This window comes from Spermophilus citellus (genome assembly GCF_964194105.1).
Source record: "Spermophilus citellus genome assembly, chromosome: 10".
Classification (NCBI taxonomy): Eukaryota; Metazoa; Chordata; class Mammalia; order Rodentia; family Sciuridae; genus Spermophilus; species Spermophilus citellus.
The window spans coordinates 127105732-127117461 of record NC_138197.1 but is presented as its reverse complement, the minus strand read 5'-3'; positions in this window follow the sequence as shown (position 1 = coordinate 127117461).

Here is an 11730-nt window from a genome sequence, read left to right as displayed (position 1 = left end):
GGGTCACGGCCTTTACATTTTAACAATGAATCATACATTTTAACAATGAATCAAAACGCTGCTGGGCGGTGGTAGGCTCACTCTCAGAGCCTCATTTACATGAAGGCCGTGGGATTGGACCAGCCGAAGACGAGGGGCGGGGCGGAGGCGGGCGGTGCCCCGCTGCCTCGGAGCGCGGGACTCGGCACGTTCCGCCTGGGCAGCAGCACCCGCTCCCAGGTGCGGTTCCCAGGGGACCCACGAAGCTGGCACGGTGGATCTTCTCTTTGGTTTATTCAGGCCACAGTGCCCTAAGCCGGCTTTAGCCGAGACTTCACCTCTGCGCCTGTTTTTGGAACAGGATATGTAATAGTACCTATGAGAATGAAAACAAACAGTTTGCACGTGGCTCGGGAGGCTGAGGCAGGAGGATCGCGAGTTCAAAGCCAGCTTCAGCAAAAGCAAGGCGCTAAGCAACTCAGTGAGACCCTCCTGTCTCTAAATAAAATGCAAAATAGGGTTGGGAATGTGGCTCAGTGGTTGAGTGCCCCTGAGTTCAATCCCTGGTAGCACCTCCTCCACCCCCCATCCCTCGTCTAACAAAACAAACAAACAAACCAAAAAAAAAAAAAAAAAACACACACACACTCACAAAAAAAAAAACCTGAAGTGTATCAGAATAGGCACCCAGTAAATACCAAACAGATGCACAGAACTAACACAGCATTGCATTTGTGGCCTCGGGGACCACCAAACATCCCTGCAGGAAGGCTTCAACCTCCACTCCACATTTCCACCAACTGGAGCTCAGGCCCTCCCCACTTTGACGCTGACCTTTGATCTGTACTGTCTGCACGCAGGCTCCTGCACCATGCCCTGACAGTCAAGAAGACAGTGTCACCTACCAAGGGAGTCCAAGGAGGTCCTGGAGAAGGGGACCTCAACGCAGGATGTTGTCCTTGACATAGTGACTGAAAAGAGTTGTCGAGTGTCAGATATGAAGGTACAGAAAGTTACTTAGGAAAGCAAGGAATTCATGTTCAACAGAGAATTTGGGAATGTGTGTGGGGAGAGCAATGTGTGCTTTTGGGATCTTAGGCTCTTCTTTTAAAGGAAACCTGGTGAGGGGTGTGGTGGGAAGATTCATGGGGACATCAGCCTGGTGATGACAAGACTGTTGGTGGCAGTCCGGCACTTTCAGGACTCTTAGGTTGGCATCTTCTCCACTATCTGATCAATAGATAGCACTGGGAAAGTGCCCCAATAGCAAGTTTTGTTTCTCTTTTTTCTCAATCTATTCCAAAAATACCTATATCTGTGGATAATTAATAGTGCACAGGGAAATTTTCAAAAGTGAATAAATTCCCAGTGACTTCACATCTACAATCCCAGCTACTTACAAGTTCAAAGCCAGATTCATCAACTTAGTGAGATCCTGTCTCACAACTTAAAAATAAAGGGCTGGGAATGTAGTTCAGTGACAAAGCACCCCTGGTTCAATCCTCAGTACAGGAATAAATACACAAGTAAAAGACCATCGTGAAGATTTGTAGATTTTCCAGAAATGTGGGAGTGACAGGCCTGGGAGAGAGAACTAGCTTGGGGATAAAAGGTACGAACTTTGGCACAAATCCTTCGGATTAGAGATATAATGTCCTTTTTCTTTCTTTTGTCTCCTTTCTACCTTTTAAAAATAATCTCTGGCTGGGTGTGGTGGTGTATGCTTGTAATCCCAGTGGCTTGGGAGGCTTAGGCAGGAGGATATTGAGGTCAAAGCCAGCCTCATCAATTTAGTGAGGACATAAGCAACTCAGGGAGACCTGGTCTCTAAATAAAATAGTAAAAAATGGGTAGGGGGTCCTGGACTATGGCTCAGCGCTAGAGTGCTTGCCTAGCATGTGTGAGGCACTGGGTTCGATCCTCGGCACCACATAAAAATGAAAACATAAAATAAAGGTATTGTGTCCATCTACAACTAAAACAAATATTTAAAAAGGGGGTTTGGGGGCTGGGGATGTGGCTCAAGTGGTAGCGCGCTCGCCTTGCATGCGTGCGGCCCGGGTTCGATCCTCAGCACCACATACCAACAAAGATGTTGTGTCCGCCGAGAACTAAAAATAAATGTTAAAAAAATTCTCTCTCTCTCTCTCTCTCTCTCTCTCTCTCTCTCTCTCTCCTCTCTCACTCTCTCTTTAATAAATAAATAAATAAATAAATAAAAAGGGGGTTTGGGGATGTGGCTTAGTGGATTCAATCCCACTATCCAAAATCAATTGTACCTCAATAGTTATTGCAGGGTGACCAGCACCCCTCCAAAGTAGGTTCCTGATCAGGAGGTGTGAGCCACCTGGGCATAAAAGTCGGAAATAATTAGTAAGAAATAGAGATGGAACCAGATATTAGATATAAGAAGAGGAGCATCTGGACAAGGTTTCGGTGGGAGGAAGGGTGGGGCTTGGTGCTTGCTTCTCCATGTGGCAGGGTCTTGCAGTAAACAGGTTGATTGGCATTTTGGCAAGCCACACCCACCTCCAAGAGGTTGTGTGGCTCCAGCAGGTCACCCCATCTCTGATGCTGTGCTGAACTTGCGGTGGAGCTGGGTAGGAAGCCACATGAACCGGGCGTTCTCAAACCAGCAGGTTGCTACTGGGGGTTCCCAACACCAGGCTTTCCTCCTAATGGCTTCCAGATTGCTTTAGTCCATGCACATGGCTCAATTCACATATGGGTTATGGATGGCTTCCAGCCAATATTCACCTGAAGGACTAAGTGCTAAGGTCCCCATTCCACAGCCACTGAAGATCAGAGAAGTTAACTAACTTGCCAGTATCACACGGTTAGTAAGTGGCAGAGCCAGGCCTAACACCCCTGTGAGTCACCACAGATCATCTTCATTTGCTGATTCATCAGACCTTCACCTGTGACTGGAACATGCTAGGCCATGGAGGGTATAGGGGAGAGGAGATAAGAATAAAATGTGTCTCCTTCCAAGGTGAGGGGCCTCCTGATCAGTGAGAGAAACGGAATTCTGAACGGGTCATCCTGGCCCAGCATGGAACTGGGTAAAACACACCCACTTAACAAGGGCCACAAGCTTCCTGCCTGGTCCCTCTTACTCCAAGCAGCAGAGGCTAGAGAGACCCCCCTCAGGAAGTGCTCATCTCCCCCTCGCGCTTCCTGGCTGGTGATCTTGAAGAATGGGACTTGCCTCCTCTGAGCCTAGGTTGCTTGGGTTGAGTTTGAAGCACAGGGTGTGGCTGCGGCTCTCTGCCCCCACCCGCAAGCAAAACCTGTTGAGAGCCACAGCCGAAGGGGCCCCAGAAAACTTCCATCTGCCAGCAAACTTCCAGCTGCCGGCTGATGATTGGCTCACAGCGGCCCCAGCAACATCTAGCTGACTGGCTCCTCTGTGGTGATGCTCATTGGAGATGCTCATTGGGCTGTTTCCCCGCCCTTTCACACTGCCAGCTGATGATTGGCTCACAGCGGCCCCAGCAACATCTAGCTGATTGGCTCCTCTGCGGTGATGCTCACTGGGCTGTTTCCCTGCCCTTTCAGACCACGGAGCTGCTCATTGGGGGACTTCTTTGGCTCCGCCCACGCAACCCAGCCAATCGGCCTCAAGAACAGGAGGATTGTGGGAGGTGGTGAGGTTTGTGTGGGGGTGAGAGGCTTGTGGGAAGCCGGTGGTGGCAGTTGGGCTCTGAGGGTTTTTTCCTGAGGAGCTGTTTTGTTTGGCGTGTGTGGTTCTAAAAATAAAGTTAGTTTCTTTTGACAAGTGGCTCCTGAATTGTGCCCAGCCAGACTGCGGCATTTGGTGGCCCGTACGGGGAGTGACTGAGGATAAGTAAACTGCTCGCCCCTGAGGGCAGGGCTAGAGGATGGGTAGCCATTATAAGATTCCTCTTTTGTTTTGCTTCATTTTTGTTTTAAGTTGCCTGTCCCTGGAGATGAGTGAGATGGAAGAAAAACCGCTCACATCTGAGGAAAAACTATTTGCATCTGAGGAACAGATAGGGAGAAAGGACGGATGGATATTTCAAGAGGATAGAAAGGGGCTGGGGATGTGGCTCAAGCGGTAGCACGCTCGCCTGGCATGCGTGCGGCCCGGGTTTGATCCTCAGCACCACATACCAACAAAGATGTTGTGTCCGCCGAGAACTAAAAAATAAATATTAAAAAATTCTCTCTCTCTCTCTCTCTCTCTCTCTCTCTCTCCTCTCTCACTCTCTCTTTAAAAAAAAAGAGGATAGAAAGGCTGATATAATGATTTTGTGTGGTTCCATTTTTATTTCATGCTGTCTCGGTTTTGTTTGGCATCATCTTGTTGGGTTGTATTATAGTAGAAATACGGGATCAGAAATTAGTAAAAAACAAACCGAAAGACTGTTAAGTAAATTGTTAGAGGAAGGAGGCATCTCAGTAAAATCAAGAACAGTCAGGGCATACGTTGATACAATACAAAAATGTAGCCCATGGCTTTTTAAGGAGTTGTTAAATATATCACAATGGAACCATCATGGTGAAGATTTAAAAAGAATAGAAAAAAACAACCCAGGGACTCTGCCAGTTGGCACATTGCCATTGTGGACATTTGTATCTGGTTTGCTTAGTCCAAAGCCTTCAATTCAGACAATGGTAGAGGAAGGAGAAGACATATTGATTCAAGTAAAAGAGAAGATCTCTCAAGTTAGTCAGACAGAGGAAAAGATTCAAGTAAAAGAGAAGGTCTCTCAAGTTAGTCAGACAGAGGAAAAGATTCAAGTAAAAGAGAAGGTCTCTCGAGCTAGTCAGACAGAGGAAAAGATTCAAGTAAAAGAGAAGGTCTCTCGAGCTAGTCAGACAGAGGAAGGAAGTTTAGAGCAGAAAAAGCCATCAGGGGAAAAGTTACAACAGGAGACTGCTACTAACACCTTTCTATCAGAGGGCGTAAGTGTCCAACCAACAGCACCACCTCTACAGGAGACTGCTACTAACACCATTCTATCACCAGAGGGCATAAGTGTCCAATCAACAGCACCACCTCCATATGCTGGGAGGCTCCCAACCCCCGCAGTTGATAGTTGGGATCCTGAGACAGGATCTCAAGTATTAACATGCCCTGTATTTGAGGTAGGAGGGCAGCGAATTTACCATGCCTTAAATTTCAAAACAGTGAAGCAGCTAAAAGAGGCTGTATCAACCTATGGTCCTCAAGCACCCTTCACTGTAAGCTTGGTCGAATCCATTAACAACTTGAACATGACGCCAGCAGATTGGGCTAATATGTGTAAAGCTGTGCTAAATGGAGGTCAATACCTGTTATGGAAGGTTGCCAATGAGGAATTTTGCAAGGAGACAGCTAGGCAAAATGCAGCAGCTGGTTATCCTCAGAGAAATCTAGATATGTTGTTAGGAAAGGGACCTTATGAAGATCAGCAGCAACAAATTGCATATGATCCTGGCATATACTCACAAATTGCTGTAGAGGCGATTAGGGCATGGAAGACTTTACAAGGACATGGAGGTTTACAAGGTCAATTATCTAAGGTAATACAAGGAGCAAATGAACCTTACGCTGAATTTGTAGATAGGCTTATTCAAACAGCTACCAGAGTTTTGGGGAATACAGAACAAGCAATGCCATTAATAAAACAACTGGCTTATGACCAAGCGAATCGTTGGTGCAGAGATATCATTAGACCATGGAAACAGGAAGATTTAAACACATATATTAAATTATGTAGAGACATTAATGAACAAGAGCAAGTCATGGCAGCTGCAGTAAAACAGGCTTTAGATGCCAGAGACATTAATGAACAAGGGCAGATTGTGGCAGCTTCAGTAAAACAGGCTTTAGATGCCAGGCCAAGAACATGCTACAATTCTCAACAAACAGGACATTTTAAAAGGAATTGCCCCATAGGAGGAGGGTTTAACAAAACTAGGTATCAAAGGAGTAGAATACCGGGTATTTGCCCACGATGCCGTAGAGGGAGACATTGGGCTAATGAATGCCGTTCTCAAACCACCATAGAGGGTACTCCATTATCAAAAAATGAACAAGGACCAGGTGTTTATCCACAATATCGTAGAGAAAGGCACTGGGCTCCATTGCCAAAAAATGGACAGAGGGCCCAATGCTCCGGGGCCCAAAACCACAAATATACGGAGCACTGGAGGAACCCAGCAACCCCATCAGGGTAGTGCCCAGGACACATTGTCCATCAGATCCCTCATCAGACAAACCAGAGGGAGCGCAGGGTTGGACATCTGCGCCTCCGCCAGATCAGTACTAACTCCAGAGATGGGAGTTCAAATCATTCCCACAGGAGTAAAAGGACCTCTTCCCAAAGGAACAGTAGGCTTATTATTGGGACGCAGCTCTTCTACTCTAAAAGGACTTATGATAAGTCCTGGGGTAATTGATCCCGATTATGAAGGTGAAATAAAAATTATAGCCAGTTCTCCAAAGGGTATATCAGTAATTTCACCAGGAGATAGAATAGCACAGTTACTAATAATACCAAGCCTACATGATAAATTTTCCAGTCGTGCTGTAGAAAGAGGTTCCAAGGGATTAGGCTCCACAGGTGTAGATTGGGCTATGCTTTCTTTAAATTTAGATTCTCGCCCCATGCTAAAACTAAATATTCAAGGACATGAATTTAATGGGCTACTGGATACAGGTGCAGACCTTAGCATCATCTCTCATGAAGAATGGCCAAAACATTGGCCATTACAACAAGCCACTCAAAAAAAAAAAGTTATTAGACCAACAATTAAAAAAAAAGTTATTAGGATACATAAATTGGATAAGGCCTTATCTAGGTATACCAACAGGAGAGTTGGGACCTTTATTTGATATCCTAAAAGGTCCATCAGATCAAAATTCACCCTGAATGTTAATGCCTGAAGCAAGAAAGGCATTAAAAATCATTGAAACATATATGGAAAATATGCATTTGGATAGAATTGATATAAGTTTGCCTTTATTATTTATTGTACGACCGACAAAAAATATTCCTACAGGAGTATTTTGGCAAGAAGGTCCATTATTATGGATACATTTATCTTATTCTCCTAACACTATTCTTACTAAGTATCCTGAGGCTGTAGGACAATTAATACTCAAAGGAATAAAAGCAGCAAAGGGAGTGTTTGGAATTTCACCCAATAAAATTATTACTCCATATACTATGAATCAAATTGATGAATTAGCTACTGAGTTAAATACTTGGGCAATAATCATGTGCAAATCTAATGTTTCATTTGATAACCACTTACCATCTAATCCTTTATTGTCTTTTTGGTCATCGCATCCTGTAATTTTTCCAAAAATGACAAGGAAAACACCTATCATGAATGCTCCAAATATATTCACTGATGGGTCAAATAATGGTACAGCAGCAATAGTTACACCTGATCAAACTTTTACATTTTTAGTACCCAAACAATCAGCTCAAAAGGTAGAGCTTAATGCAGTATTACAAGCTTTTGTGATGTTTAAAGATTCTATATTTAATTTATTTTCCGATAGTCAGTATATAGTTAATGCTATAGTATCCCTTGAAGATGCTGGTAGGATTTCCCCTTCTTCTACTGTTTTCTCTTTGTTTTCCACTATACAAAGTCTAATCTGGGACATAAAATATCCATTCTTTATAGGACATATCAGGGCACATACAGGATTGCCTGGAGCCCTTAGTTTGGGCAATGATTTAGCAGATAAAACTACACATGACATACATATTTTCTCTACACTAGAAGAAGCTATAAATTTTCATAAAAGGTTCCATGTCAATGCTAATACTTTACAAAAGCATTTTAAAATAACTAAGGAACAAGCTAGACAAATAATAAAACAATGTCAAAATTGTGTGACCTTTTTACCACAAGTTAATCTTGGAATCAATCCTAGAGGACTGATACCTAACCATATTTGGCAGATGGACATCACACACTTGCCAGAATTTGGAAAATTAAAATATTTGCATGTTACAGTTGATACTTCTTCTGGATTTTTGATGGGCTCCCTTCATGCTGGAGAAAAAACTAAAGATGTTATAGCTCATTTCTTACAAAATTTTGCCACTGTGGGCGTTCCAAAACAGTTAAAAACAGATAATGCCCCTGGTTATACTTCTACCTCTTTTAAACAATTTTGCTCGTCATTTGGCATTACTCATATAACAGGAATCCCATACAATCCACAGGGACAAGGCATAGTTGAAAGAGCTCATCAAACTATTAAAATGTACTTATTAAAGCAAAAAGACGGAATTAGGAAGGGGTATATATTCCCCAAAGATAAACTTAAAATAACCCTTTTTACTCTAAACTTTTTAAATTTGGATTTATCAGGACTTAGTGCATATGTGTCCAAAAAATGTACATAAGCCCAAGGTACTTTGGAAAGATATTCTAACAGGACAATGGAAAGGTCCTGACCCAGTAATTGTCTGGAATCGGGAGTCTGCTTGTGTGTTTCCACAGGAAGAACAGCAGCCAATTTGTCTTCTGGAGAGACTAACTAAAGTCCTGACCCAGTGATTGTCTGGAGTCAGGAGCCTGTTTGTGTGTTTCCACAGGGAGAACAGCAGCCCATTTGGATTCCAGAGAGATTAACTAAAGCGATTTCTACAGACCAAAAAGAAGATGATTTGGCTCAAATCCATAACAGCTGATATCCAAAACTCCAATTTGGCTATCCTTACATCTGCGACAGAACCAGGATGCTTTTTTCAATATCTATTTTATTATTGCCCTTTCCCATATCATGAAGTTCTATTTTGTTTTTTGAGCTCATACAGACCTAGGTTAATGTTTTGCTGATCAGTTCTATTTTCTGACTATAGAGTTTTTAAACATTGCAATGGAGATTTCACCTGTAAAAAGTTATAAGGCCTTTACTATTATGTTATGTGTTGTATGTATTATATTATGTGTGCACAATTGTGTTTTGTGTTATATGTTTGAATGTACGTATGTCCATATATCATATATGATGAGTGCTCATGAAAAAATTGATCCAAATTTTTTTTTAATTTTTTTTAATATTTATTTTTTAGTTCTTGGCAGACACAACATCTTTGTTGGTATGTGGTGCTGAGGATCGAACCCAGGCCGCCCGCATGCCAGGTGAGCGCGCTACCGCTTGAGCCACATCCCCAGCCCCAAATATTTTTTTTATTCACGTGATTTAAATGGTTTAATTTAAATTGGGTAAACAACTGTTAAGGATTGTTTTAATATGTGAATAAAAAAGGAGGTTAACAGATCTGTTTGTTTACTTTCACCTTTCCTTTTCATTATATTTAATAATTCTCTTGAAGACAATGTAAATTGTTAAGAAAATTGTTTTCTTTTAGTGCCTTCTGGAATGTTACATAATTTTTTCTTTAGCCATTATTGCCAGAATTCCTATCTTTATCCCTGTGCCGGTGAAGACAAAGATAAAACCAATCTACAGCTTCTGCAATAGCCATCACTGAACTGCTTGCAGAACTTGCCTAGACTATGTGTCACTTGTATGCATTGTGAACTATCTGTTGGTGCAGCGACTTGTGGTAGTGTTGGGGTATTTTTGCTGATGATGTCATTGGTGGTACAAATTTTCCAAAAGGAGCCGTCAATTGGCTTGGTGTATCTTCCTCCCTTCTGCTTGTCATGATCGTTCAGCTAAAATTTGGGGGCCAACAGAGGTGAGGCAAAGAACCTCACCCCCCCGCTGGTACCTCTCCACAGGTGTGGCTGTATACTGGACCGGTAGTCAGTGACGGGTAAGATCCAATTACAATGGTACCAACCTAAGACAGGAGGCTGACGCCTTGAGGTCAGCTCATCCGATGATGGGTAAGAACCATATGTAGTATTGGACAACCTAAGGCAGGCATGGTCCCTAAGCCACATGCTTGTTGTTTAAACAGAGTGGGGGAGATGTTGAGAGCCACAGCCGAAGGGGCCCCAGCAAACTTCCAGCTGCTGGCTGATGATTGGCTCACGGCGGCCCCAGCAACATCTAGCTGACTGGCTCCTCTGTGGTGATGCTCATTGGAGATGCTCATTGGGCTGTTTCCCTGCCCTTTCACACTGCCAGCTGATGATTGGCTCACAGCGGCCCCAGCAACATCTAGCTGATTAGCTCCTCTGCGGTGATGCTCATTGGGCTGTTTCCCTGCCCTTTCAGACCACGGAGCTGCTCATTGGGGGACTTCTTTGGCTCCGCCCACACGACCCAGCCAATCGGCCTCAAGAGGAGGAGGATTGTGGGAGGTGGTGAGGCTTGTGTGGGTGAGAGGCTTGTGGGAAGCCGGTGGTGGCAGTTGGGCTCTGAGGGTTTTTTCCTGAGGAGCTGTTTTGTTTGGCGTGTGTGGTTCTGAAAATAAAGTTAGTTTCTTTTGACAAGTGGCTCCTGAATTGTGCCCAGCCAGACTGCGGCAAAAACCTAGAGCCAACTCAAGGCGGCAATGAGGACAAGTCATTTATTAAATATTTATGGAGCCCCTTTGTCAGTTATCAGGACAGTCAGCAAACAAAGGCTCAATCTGCTTCTCTGGTGCAGAGAAGGGCTTTTAGCAATCCAGTGACAGCAGCCCTCCCCTTGCAAAGCCTCTCTCTTGCTATACATGGGCATGCTGATGCCCATGATGTCCAGGGCACAGGGAGAACAGCCTTGTTCCCATTTTATCATAGGGACAGGGAAGGCTTCTTGGAGGCGGTGGCCCAGAGGCAGGGAGGGTGAGCAGGGCTGGGACCAAGGCTGCGAGCAGCCTGTATCATCTGAGGGCTCCTAGGAAGCGGGCTCCCGGACCGCCTATTGGTCAGCCCTCTCCAAGCAGGCAGCAACCTGGGTGAGCCAGAGCACCCACCCGCGCAGCCAAAGGAAGGTCAGCACCTTGAAGTTGGGAACCCTGGAGGGGACAGAGGCCGAGGCCACCCTGACACAGGGACACTCTCTTCCAGCTCCTGACCTCACCTTGCCCATAGGGTGCTCAGGCCACCTCAAAAGAACCTGCTAGAAGAGATTCCTTCCCTTTGTGGACTGAGCCAAACTCCCAAGAACCACGGCCATCACTCCTCGCTGTCCCAGAGCAGAGCCTGCCCGAGAGGGACCTGAGGGAGGGTAATGTCTGCAGATCCCCATCACAGCCTTGTACATTTGGCTTTGGGGGTAGAATCTTCTGGTTGCCAACCAACACCTCTTCTCCTATTAGTAGCATAATCCTCAATTTTATTTACTTTTGTACTGGGGACTGAACCCAAGGGTGCTCTTCTGCTCTACCACTGAGCTGCATCCCACTTCTATTTTTTGAGAGAAGTTCTCACTAAATTGCCAAGGCTGGCCTTGAACTTGTGATTCTCCTTCTTCAGTCTCCCATATTGCTAGGATCACAGGCGGGTGCTACCCCCTGTAATCCCCAATTTTTTTTTTTTACATGTACTTTCTTTTTGCATTACAATTCTTATTACCTATATACCACAAATTTTCATATTTCTGCTAGTATATGAAGTAGGTTGACACCCAATTGGAGTCTTCCTACATGTACTTTGGATGATGATGTCCATCACATTCCACCATCCTTGCTAATCCCCTGCCTCCTCCCTGCCCCCCTCCTCTGCCCTATCTAGAGTTCATCTATTCCTCCCATGTTCCCCCTCCCTACCCCACTATGAGTCAGCCTCCTTATATCAGAGAAAACATTCGGCATTTGTTCTTTTGGGATTAGCTAACTTCACTTAGCATTATCCTCTTCAACGCCATCCATTTAC